This window comes from Cervus canadensis, chromosome 32 (genome assembly GCF_019320065.1).
Source record: "Cervus canadensis isolate Bull #8, Minnesota chromosome 32, ASM1932006v1, whole genome shotgun sequence".
Lineage (NCBI taxonomy): Eukaryota > Metazoa > Chordata > Mammalia > Artiodactyla > Cervidae > Cervus > Cervus canadensis.
Genome location: NC_057417.1, coordinates 9341625 through 9353882, shown reverse-complemented (window position 1 = coordinate 9353882; position 12258 = coordinate 9341625). Strand labels below are relative to the sequence as shown.

Below are 12258 nucleotides of genomic sequence, written 5' to 3'. Positions count from 1 at the left end.
GCCCCCTGGACAGCAGTGGGCGCGTCCAGTCTTTTAAATCTGGCCCGGAAAAGACAGAACATTCCTACTGCTGTAATCTGGTGATCGGGGTAGTTTTATTTTTAAAAAAATTTTTTAAAGAGGTCATTGTTTCCTCTTATTTTTTAATTTAATTTTATTTATTTTTAATTGAAGGATAATTGCTTGAAAATAATGGTTTGATTTCTGTCATAGATCAATATGAAATAGCCATAGGTATACATATGTCCCCTCCCTCCCACCTCCCACCGTTTCCTACCCCTCTAGGTTGTTACAGACATGGAAGCAACCTAGATGTCCATTGATAGATGAATGGATAAAGCCAATGGAATACTACTTAGCCATAAAAAGGAACACATTTGAGTCAGTTTTAATGAGGTGGATGAACCTAGAGCCTACTACACAGAGTGAAGTAAGTCAGAGGAAAACAAATATATATTTAAAATGTATTTATTTATTTGACCACTCCGAGTCTTAGTGTAGCATGTGGGATGTAATTCCCTGACCAGGTATTGAACCTGGTCCCCCTGCAGTGGGAGCACCAGGGAAGTCCTGGTCAGGGAAGTTTTAGAGCCTGCCTAGGTTCAAGGGTTGGGAGCATAAACCCCACGTCTTCATAGGAGAAGCACCAAAATGCGTGGCTGATTTCAGTCACCACATGTGCCCAGGATGACATACCTAGAGTGGTGGTGGTGAGGGGAAGCAGATTTGGAACCCGGGACTCAACTCCACAGCTTTCCTACAGTCACTCAACTTGCTCGGGGCTCACACACCCAGCAGGCAGGTGCTGGAGACACCAGTATGTACTACTCATGAGCCAACACGGAGTCCACACCGCCTGGGGGCAATTTTCCCATGCACCGCTTATAGAGAAATCAACTCTCTCAGGTCAGGGAAGTGACCTTGTCGAACCCCCCAGCTTCGGAGTGGCAGGGGCCTCGTTGGTCTTATTGCACACGCTTTGTTCTGCTTCCCTGCCCTCTGACCACAGCTCTTCAGGGTGTTCTGTTGACACCAGCGAAAACAACCCAGAGAGTTAATCCATTCGGGGACGAGTCGGCCCAGTTTGGCAACACACTCACAGCCTTTGGCAGGATGCTTTGGTCAAGGTGACTGGAAGACTTTTCCTGTTTTCCCAGACTAGATCATTTTGACCCCAAGTGAAGGCAGAGGAATGCTGAGTGCCTCTTATACCCGAAAGAGGGCCAGGCTCAATGGGTTCAGAGACCTCCTCGGGCTCCACAAGGGCCAGCTCTGCTGTTACCAGTACTGACCAGAGAGATGAGCGGAAGACTGGAGAGGTTTCAGGGGAGAGAGGGGAGTTATCAGTGTCAACCTGAAGACCAGCTGATCTCCAAAGGGACCCCCTGTAGACTCTGGGACGCCAGCAAGAAGAGGAATCAGCCGGCTGGTGCAGCTTCCTGTTCCCACTTTCAAGCAGGGTGAAAGGACTTGCTCTTGTGAAAGGACTTGTTAGTTTCCTTTAGGTCCAGAGGACACACACAGAGCTAGGTGTGAGCCACGTGGCTGTGCACCCCAGAGGACCAGCTGCAAGGTGAGGGGACCTCAGCCAACAGAAGACTGTCTTATCTGCCAGAATCAATCACCAGGAAACGTTGGGGGAGGTCAACTGGAGGTGGGTTTTCTATTAAGGAGCCATGGAGGGGGTCTCAGGCAAGGCAGGGCTGCAGTGAGGAGGTGTGGCCAGGCCTGCCAGCCCTGTTCTGCACAACCGTCCTCTCCTCTCTGACATACAGCTCAACCACATGTCCAAACCCCTTGCCGTTGTAGGTGGCCCTGTTACTGAGCTCTAGCCAATGGGATATAAGCCGAAATGATGTACGGGGCTCCTGGGTCTGGTCCATAAAGACCACCCACTCATGTTCCTTTGTGTATCCTCTTCCATCTGGCTTTCTGGTCATGGTAACCTGAAGCTATGTGTTAAAGATGGCAGGACCTCTTTCAGCCTGGGGCCCTGAATGATGCCCCAGGAGGAGGAGGAGAGCTGGCCTCTAATACATTCTCTCACCTACAGTTGTTATGTGAGCAAGAGATGAATATCCTTGGAAGGAAAGCTATGATAAACATAGACAGCATGTTGAAAAGTAGAGATGTCACTTTGCTGACAAAGGTCTATCTAGTCAAATCTATGGTTTTTCCAGTAATCATGTACCAGATGTGAGAGATGGACCATAAAGAAGGCTGAGCCCTGAAGAATTGATGCTTCTGGATTGTGGTGTTGGAGAAGACTCTCAAGAGTCCCTTGGACAGCAAGGAGATAAAACCAGTCAATCCTAAAGGAAATCGACCCTGAACATTCGTTGGGAGGACTGATGCTAAAGCTCCAATAATTTGGCCATCTGATGCGAAGAACTGACTCATATTGAGGGCAGGAAGAGAACAGGGTGGTAGAGGATGAGACGGTTTTATGGTATGGACTCAACAGACATGAGTTTTAGCAAACTCTGGGAGATAGTGAAGGACAGGGAAGCCTGGTGTGCTGCAGTCCATGGGGCCAGAAAGAGTCGGACATGACTGAGCGACTGAATGACAATACATCTATTAATTTGTAGGAAGTCTCATATCTCCATGGGCAAAATCCCTGCCTGGGTCTTGAGGGCAGTTTTGGAGTCTGACCTGGGTTTAAACTCCATAGTCCCAGTCCTGACTGGAGGAAAGGAACTTAACATCCCGACCTCAGTTTCCCCGTCTGAAACTCTGTCACAAGAACCGGCTCCTAGGGTCAAGGTGAGGACTGAAAGAATCACGTACATCCAGTTCCTGGCACAAGCGAGGAGGAACCCCTTAATCTTTGTGATTTCAAACACAGGTAGAGGAAGGGAAATGATTAAAGGGATAGGAAGCCGCTGGAACAAAGCTCTAAGGAGTGTCCCACCAGGAGTTTCCTGCCCTCCTTCTGCGCCCTGTGCTGGTCCACAGAAAGGCCCACCTCAAACAGGGCTCTAATCATATCAGCCCCCCGCCAGGAAGCCTCTGATGGTGGCTGCTACTGACAAGATAAAAGCCAAGCGCCTCAGCCTGGCAACTGCAGCCCTTAAAGAACCCTCCCTCCCCAGCTGGCTCCCCCATCCTCTGTCTGCCCAACCTGCCACAGTGGATTACAGACAGGCCCCAAGGGCTGTGGGTACCATGTTCCTGGATAACCCTGAGATCCCTGTGTTGGAGGTGAATCTCACGTGATTATGACCATAAAATCGACACTGAATACAATATATAGAATTCTAGTTAATTTCAACATTTGCTTTTCATTGTTGCTGTTGTTCAGTCACTATGTCCAACTCCTTGTGACCCCAGGGACTGCAGCATGCGAGGCTTCCCTATTCTTCACTATCTCCCAGAGTTGGCTCAAACTCATGTGCTGAGTCAATGATGCCATCCAACCATCTCATCCTCTGTTGCCCCCTTCTCCTCCTGCCCCCCATCTTTCCCAGGTTCAGGGTCTTTTCCAATGAATTGGCTCTGCAGGTCAAGTGGCCAAAGGATTGGAGATTCAGCTTCATCATCAGTCCCTTCCAGTGAATATTCAGACTTGATTTCCTTTAGGGTTTGATCTTCTTGCTGTCCAAGGGACTCTCAAGAGTCGTCTCCAGCACCACAATTTGAAAGCATCAGTTCTTTGGCACTCAGCCTTCTTTATGGTCCAGCTCTCACATCCTTACATGACTACTGGAAAAGCCATAGCTTTGACTTGATGGACCTTTGTCAGCAAAATGATGTTTCTGCTGTTTTTTAATATGCTGTCTAGGTTTGTCATAGCTTTCCTTCCAAGGAGCAAGTGTCTTTTAATTTCATGGCTGCAGTCATCATCCACAGTAATTTTGGAGCCCCCCAAAATAAAATCTATCACTGTTTCCACTTTTTCCCCATCTATTTGCCATGAAGTGATGAAACCAGAGGCCATGATTTTAGGTTTTGGAATGTTGAGTTTTAAGCTAGCCTTTTCACTCTCTTTCACCCCATCAAGAGGATTTTCATATATTTATCTAAAAGTAGAATTATAAGTCATAAATGAAATGAGGTTTATCTCCAATTGTCCACAAGTCCCATCACTCTCTACTGCATCACCACATGACTCATCTTCTCTGTGTCATCATTTATATGAATGGGAAAGAGAGCAGTTTTTAGTTCTCCCTTCAATGAGACAAGCCAACATTTCTGTAGATTCTCTTATTAACCTTGAGGGAACAGTAAAACTTTTTTAAAAATCATATTTTAAATGTATGTTTAGCTTGACAAATAATATACAGATACATGCTCAATGAAAAATTTTCATAAAATTCAGAAGAAGAGAAAGTTCCCCATGACTTTCCTCAAACCATCAAGCCCCAGTCATGTTCCAAATTCCTCCTTAGAGGTAAAACTTTTGTTGGTTCGATGTGTATCCTCCTAGACATGTTTTTAGACATACATCTGTGTGTGTGTGCTTGTGTGTGACTGAAGAGGTGAGGATGGGAGGAGGAATGTTACCAAACCAAAGTTGGGTCCACTGCCCCATCTGCTGACACTGGCTTGTGGTGAAGAAAAGTGCAGAGTTTATTGCAGGTGCCAAGCAAGGAGTCCTGGGGGGCTAGTGCTCAAAAGCACCCAGACTCCCTGTTGGGTTTCAGGGAGATCTGCTTATTTGTCTACTGGCAGTGCTGGCCCTTCACTGCTGTGGGGGCTTTCCTCTAGCTGCAGTGAGTTCGGGCTGCTCTTTGTTGTGGCTCACGGGCTCTAGAGCACAGGCTCGGTAGTCGTGGCGCACACCCTGGCTTGGTTGCTTCACGGCAAGTGGGATCCTCCAGAACCAGTGATTGAACCCGTGTCCTCTGCACTGGCAGGCGAATTCTTTACCACTGTGCCACCAGGGAAGCCCTAGGGAGACATTTTTTAAGGCCGGGTGGTGGAAGGGAGCCACAGAGTATATGATCAGCTCCTGCACAGCTCTCTGATTGGTTGATGGTGACTTAACAGGGTGATGTCCCAGGGGCTAACATTATCAATCATCAGGCACCTGTAGGTCTGGGGGCTACGTGCTCGTGGTCATCAAGTACTTAACTTCTTCCATTTGGTGGGGGTTTTAGCATCTGTGAAACAACTCAGGAAATGTGCATCAGATACTGTTATCTAAGTACTTCAGAGAGGAGCTAAAGCAGAGGCTATGCGGAGCGGTCTGTCCTGGAAATGCTCCATAGGGTCCTGCTCAGTTACAGGAATATATAATGTATATGTGTGTGCTGTGCTTCATTACTCTGTCGTGTCTGACTCTCTTGTGACCCCATGGACTGTACCGCCGGGCTCTGCTGTTCATGGGATTTCCCAGGCAAGAGTGCTGGAGTGGGTTGCCATTTCCTTCTCCAGGGGGTCTTCCTGACCCAGGAATCAAACCCACGTCTCCTCTCTCTCTCCTGCGTTGGCAGGTGGATTCTTTACCACTGAGCCACCTGGGAAGCCCCATAATGTTTACATACTTCAGTTAATTTTTTTAGAATATTGGTATCATTGTATGTTGGAGAAGGAAATGGCAATCCATTCTAGTATTATTTTCTGGAGAATCCCATGGACAGGGGAGCCTGATGGGCTACAGTTTATGGGGTTGCAGAAGAGACAGACATGACTTAGCGACTAAACAACACCATTGTGTGTGTGCTGTTCTCCATCTTTTCCCGTCCATTAGCAGTAAGTGTTGTAGAATTTTTCATGTCAAAATGTTGGGATTCAGCCCATTCATTCTGGTTGTAGTATACTATTTTATAATGTGGCTGGATTGTAATTGATTTGGCTTAGAGCATCGGAAACTGGCAGTCCAGCAGCCACATCCAGGTTACATGTGTTGTGTTTCGCTGGAACCATTCTTTGCTTTCATGATTTGAATGCAAATGGCCTTAACAACGTTTTAGAAATGTCCCTTTAACAATGTTTTAAAAATGTCCTTTTCTCTTCTGGTACCGACGATCGTACGTGCAGGGCAGCAAAGGCGACACATGCAACAAACAGGCTTTTGGATTCAGTGAGAGGAGAGGGTGGGATGATTTGAGAGAACAGCATTGAAACATGTACATTACCATATATAAAATAGACAGCCAGTGGAAATTTGATGTATGACACAGGGTACCCAAAGTTGGTGCTCTGTGGACAACCTGAAGAGACAGGGTGGGGAGGGAAGAGGGGGGAGGTTCAGGATGTGGGGTACACATGTATACCTCTGGCCGATTTGTACTGATGTATGGCAAAAAAAAATTGCAATATTTTAAAGTAATAATCCTCCAATTTAAACAAATTTTAAAATGTTTTAGAAGCGTCTTGTTACCACCATCAGTGCTTCTGTGAACAGCCACACCTACACCTCTTTGTTGGTGTGTGTTTAGCTAAGGAAGATGCAAGAAGCGGGCTTGCCTAATAGGGAGGAATGAAAGGGGTCGTGCGACCCAAAATGCACAACATTAGGAGACTCAGACTAAGATTATGAAGTAGAGGAAGTTAGAGAGGGCAACTGAGAACTGTATTGTCATGTGTTGCCAGAGACCTGCAGCTGTTGAATGGCAAACTTCACTACACACACTCGCGTGCACACATACACACACACATACACACAGAGCTATGTAGCCAGGGACCTTCTGCACTTGTGCTTTAGGGATATGGCCACTTTTTTGGGACCAGCTGCTCTCCCAGCCCCAGCTTGGAAAGGACAGAGGGCAGGGAGGGACAGGAAGGTGAGGGGGGGCCTCGACTCCGATATTCATCACATCTTGGTCGTTTCCCCAGGGCTGGCCCCTGGACGCATGCCTTGCTAACCCTCAGGACACTAACTAATGCATCCTCTTGGCTGAGGTCGATTTAAAGGCTGACCTCCTGTTTAGCAGGCTGATGATGCTTGAAAACTGCCCAGTGGGAAGCAGGCACTGCCTCAGTTGCTTCTGGGGCCAATGGCTTCAGCGAGGACTGGTCTAGTTTCTTGGGGGTGAGTGCAGGAGTGAGGGTAATGGGAGCTGGGCCAGTGGGGCTACAGGCCTGTTCATCTAACTCAGGAACCCATGCGTTCTTAAGCCCTTAGTTGGATTTACAGCTGTGAGCTGCTATTGGCTTGTCTTAGTGAGCTTGGGTAACTTGGGTTACAAAATACCATAGACTGGGTGGATTAAACAGCAGGGGTTTGTTCCTCCCAGTTCTGGAGACTGGATGTTCGCCATCAAGGAGCCAGCAGGGTTGTGTCTCGTGGGGTTCTCTCGGTGGATATCACGTGGTCGCCTTCTTACTGTGTCTTCATATGGCCTTTTCTTGGTGCAAGCAGGTGAACAGAGAGACAGGAGGCAACTCTGGTGTCTCATAAAAGGCCCTAATCGCATCTTGGGGGCCTCACTCAGATCTCATCTAAACCTAATCATCTCCCAAGGGCTCACCTCCAAATACCATCACATTGAGGGTTAGAGCTTCATGAATTTGGAGTGGGAGTAGACTCAACTCAGTTCATAGCTGACTGGCAGGCAAATAAGGCTGAGCATGGCTAGGTCAGTCTCAGGTATAAGTAGAGAGTTGTGGGGGAGAGAATTCCTGGATTTATCAGGGGAAAAATAACACCCTATCTGCCCCTAGATAGGAGATTCCCTCTCCACATATATGAACTTGGTGCACGTGTGTGTGCGCTAAGTTGCTTTAGTCGTGTCCAACTCTTTGTGACCCTATAGACTGTAGCCCACCAGGCTCCTATGTCCATGGGATTCTGCAGGTGAGAATACCAGAGTGAGTTGCCATGCCCTCCTCCAGGGGATCTTCCCTGCCTAGGGATTGAACCCACCTCTCTTATGTCTCTTGCATTGGCAGGCAGGTTCTTTACTACTACTGCCATCTAGGAAGCCGCCTTGAATATGGTGGGTGGAGTCTAAACCAAGTCCTTTATTGCAGAAGAAGGCAAACTTCCAAACTCATTCTATGAGGCCAACATCACCCTAATTCCAAAACCAGACAAAGATGCCACAAAAAAAGAAAACTACAGGCCAATATCATTGATGAACATAGATGCAAAAATCCTTAACAAAATTCTAGCAAACAGAATCCAACAACATGTTAAAAAAATCATACATCATGACCAAGTGGGCTTTATCCCAGGAATGCAAGGATTCGTTAATATCCACAAATCAATCAATGTAATACACCACATTAACAAATTGAAAGATAAAAACCATATGATTATCTCAATAGATGCAGAAAAAGCCTTTGACAAACTTCAACATCCATTTATGATAAAAACTGTCCAGAAAGCAGGAATAGAAGGAACATACCTCAACATAATAAAACCTATATATGACAAACCCACAGCAAACACTATCCTCAATGGTGAAAAATTGAAAGCATTTCCCCTAAAATCAGGAAAAAGACAAGGGTGCCCACTCTCACCACTACTATTCAACATAGTTTTGGAAGTTTTGGCTACAGCAGTCAGAGCAGAAAAAGAAAAGGAATCCAGATAGGAAAAGAAGAAGTGAAACTCTCACTGTTCGCGGATGACATGATCCTCTACATAGGAAACCCTAAAGACTCTTCCAGAAAATTACTAGAGCTAATCAATGAATATAGTAAAGTTTCAGGATATAAAATTAACACACAGAAATCCCTTGCATTCCTATACACTAACAATGAGAAAACAGAAAGAGAAATTAAGGAAACAATACCATTCACCATTGCAACAAAAAGAATAAAATACTTAGGAGTATATCTACCTAAAGAAACAAAAAGACCTATACATAGAAAACTTTAAAACATTGATGAAGGAAATCAAAGAGGACACAAATAGATGGAGAAATATACCGTGTTCATGGATTGGAAGAATCAATATTGTGAAAATGAGTATACTACCCAAAGCAATCTATAGATTCAATGCAATCCCTATCAAGCTACCAACAGTATTCTTCACAGAACTAGAACAAATAATTTCACAAGTTGTATGGAAATACAAAAAACCTCAAATAGCCAAAGCAATTTTGAGAAAGAAGAATGGAACTGGAGGAATCAACCTGCCTGACTTCAGACTCTACTACAAAGCCACAGTCATCAAGACAGTATGGTACTGGCACAAAGACAGAAATATAGATCAATGGAACAGAATAGAAAGCCCAGAGATAAATCCACGAACCTATGGACACCTTATCTTCGACAAAGGAGGCAAGAATATACAATGGAAAAAAGACAACCTCTTTAACAAGTGGTGCTGGGAAAACTGGTCAACCACTTGTAAAAGAATGAAACTAGAACACTTTCTAACACCATACACAAAAATAAACTCAAAATGGATTAAAGATCTAAATGTAAGACCAGAAACTATAAAACTCCTGGAGGAGAACATAGGCAAAACACTCTCCGACATAAATCACAGCAAGATCCTCTATGACCCACCTCCCAGAATATTGGAAATAAAAGCAAAAATAAACAAATGGGGCCTAATGAAACTTAAAAGCTTTTGCACAACAAAGGAAACTATAAGCAAGGTGAAAAGACAGCCTTCAGAATTGGAGAAAATAATAGCAAATGAAGAAACAGACAAAGGATTAATCTCAAAAATATACAAGCAACTCCTGCAGCTCAATTCTAGAAAAATAAATGACCCAATCAAAAAATGGGCCAAAGAACTAAACAGACATTTCTCCAAAGAAGACATACAGATGGCTGACAAGGACATGAAAAGATGCCCAACATCACTCATTATCAGAGAAATGCAAATCAAAACTTCAACGAGGTACCATTATACACCAGTCAGAATGGCTGCTATCCAAATCTACAAGCAATAAATGCTGGAGAGGGTGTGGAGAAAAGGGAACCCTCTTACACTGTTGGTGGGAATGCAAACTAGTACAGCCACTATGGAGAACAGTGTGGAGATTCCTTAAAAAACTGGAAATAGAACTGCCATATGACCCAGCCATCCCACTCCTGGGCAAACACACCGAAGAAACCAGATCTGAAAGAGACACGTGCACCCCAATGTTCATCGCAGCACTGTTTATAATAGCCAGGACATGGAAGCAACCTAGATGCCCATCAGCAGACGAATGGATAAGGAAGCTGTGGTACATATACACAATGGAATATTACTCGGCCATTAAAAAAATTCATTTGAATCAGTTCTAATGAGGTGGATGAAACTGGAGCCCATTATACAGAGTGAAGTAAGCCAGAAAGAAAAACACTGATACAGTATACTAATGCATATATATGCAATTTAGAAAGATGGTAATGATAACCCTATATGCAAGACAGAAAAAGAGACACAGATGTATAGAACAGACTTTTGGACTCTCTGGGAGAAGGTGAGGGTGGGATGATCTGAGAGAACAGCATCAAAACATCTACATTATCAAGTGTGAAAGAGATCACCAGTCCAGATTGGATGCATGAGACAAGTGCTCGGGGCTGGTGCACTGGGATGACCCAGAGGGATGGGATGGGGAGGGAGGTGGGAGGGGGGTTCAGGATGGGGAACACATGTAAATCCATGGCTGATTCATGTCAATGTATGGCAAAACCACTACAATATTGTAAAGTAATTAGCCTCCAACTGATAGAAATAATTGGGAAAAAAATAAACATACAAGTACAGTTGCAAAAAAATAAATAAATCAAGTCCTTTAGTTCGGAATGGGCTGTGGTTAGAAGCCTGAAAGTCTGTGACTTTTTCTTGAGCTTAAATCTAACTTCCTCTACTGAATAACTTTCTGAGCTGGAAAAGATTACTTTTCTTCTAAGCCCAATACTCTCAGCAATGAAATGGGATAATAAAAGTTGTTCTGGGGATGACATAAAGAACATGGCACAATGCCTGGCATCACTCTTTGGTTCAGAGTGTTTTGAGGCATTTTGGAACAGAAGGTTGCAGTTTCTGTAGTTTGTAGTTGTATCTTTTCAGAACACTGACTCAAAACTTTAAGGGAAAAAAAAAAACCCTCAATGTCTTCAGTGCCTTTGCTTTTTTGGTGTTCATTTAATCATTATCAGTGCATGGGCATTGCACACAGCCCTTCCCCTTTTTTCTTCCTGGCAAGATTGTTATAATGTGTTGAAAATATTAATTATCCTCTTCACCTTATTCACAGGACTGGAAAAACAAATCTTGCTCCTGTGCTTGCTAGAAGAAAAAGCACCTCCACATGTGTGTGTGTGTGTGTGTGTGTGTGTGTGTCCCACCCATTGTCCCCTCGGGTCATAACAAATTATTGATGCCAGTTCCTTTAAAAAGACAATTAATCCAATTACCTTCTTGTTGAATCAATACTAATGTCTTTTTCTTTTAACTTGCAGGTTTCGGCAAGCCTGGCTGCCAGCAAAACTGAGGTAGGAAATGTGGTTTTGTTGTCTCTTTGGAGGACATTCTGAAACCATTTTCTTTTGTGATGCATGGAGTAGGTGCTATGGTTGTGACTGTGCTCTGCACAGTCTCCTGGAGATTTGTCTCCTGTGCTGTCAGTTGTGTGGCTTCCATGGTGCTGGGTTTGGGGTCGACTGGTTCTCCCCTGGTACTCTTTATGGACTGTGTGCTGAGTAGCCTGATAAAGATGGTGGATGGCCTCAAAGCTGGGTCTCCCACTTGCTTCTGTCTTGGTGACTCCAGAGTCTGAATATCCACTTAATGATTCTAGCTCCATCGAGACAAGTCCTTGCTTCAGCAGTGAGACCTCCATCTGTCTCTCTGGTGGTTTTCATTCCCTCCCTCTTTTTCTTCTCCCAGTTCACCCTCTGGGGCAGTAAGGGGACTGTGACTGATGCTGACAGTAGGTAGAGAATTTAAAAAGATGTTTATCAGCAGGTGCCAGCAGGGTGATCATCCATGAGGAATTGTACATGACGTCACTGAATGGGTACCTGCAAAATATACCCAGGGCCATGGAGCTGTTGTCATCCCAATTGCAAGTTACCAGGTGTATACAGCAATAGACCTTGACCAGGGCCTCCACAGCCTCGGTTCTGTGTGACCTCATGCATCCATCACTTTCTCTGCTGAGACTTACTTTTCTCACGTACTCAGTGAGGGTAGCTCGACTTATTTGGACCCATCCCATGATTGTCAGGGGGTCATATGGAATAAGGAGTGTGAAGGCAGATGCTGGCAGTGTTCTACAAAACTCAAGGGGAGATCATTTCAAAGAGTGGAAACTCCAGTTCAGATGTCTGCATCCTTGGATAGGATAGCTTGGTGTGCTAAAGTTTTCCAGGGACTGTGGTTCACAGGGCTTCCCATGTGGCACTAGTGGT

The 12258-nt window shown here is 44.9% G+C and overlaps 1 protein-coding gene across 1 annotated transcript in view; it reads left to right on the top strand.

Moving 5' to 3' along the window:
* The window catches only part of RBFOX1 (RNA binding fox-1 homolog 1), a 2068635-nt gene that overhangs the window by 236518 nt on the left and 1819859 nt on the right, over positions 1-12258 (top strand). The window contains exon 2 of the mRNA XM_043455523.1: positions 11308-11340. The gene's annotated coding sequence lies outside the window, so the exon portion shown is untranslated. The remainder of the gene's footprint in view (positions 1-11307; positions 11341-12258) is intronic.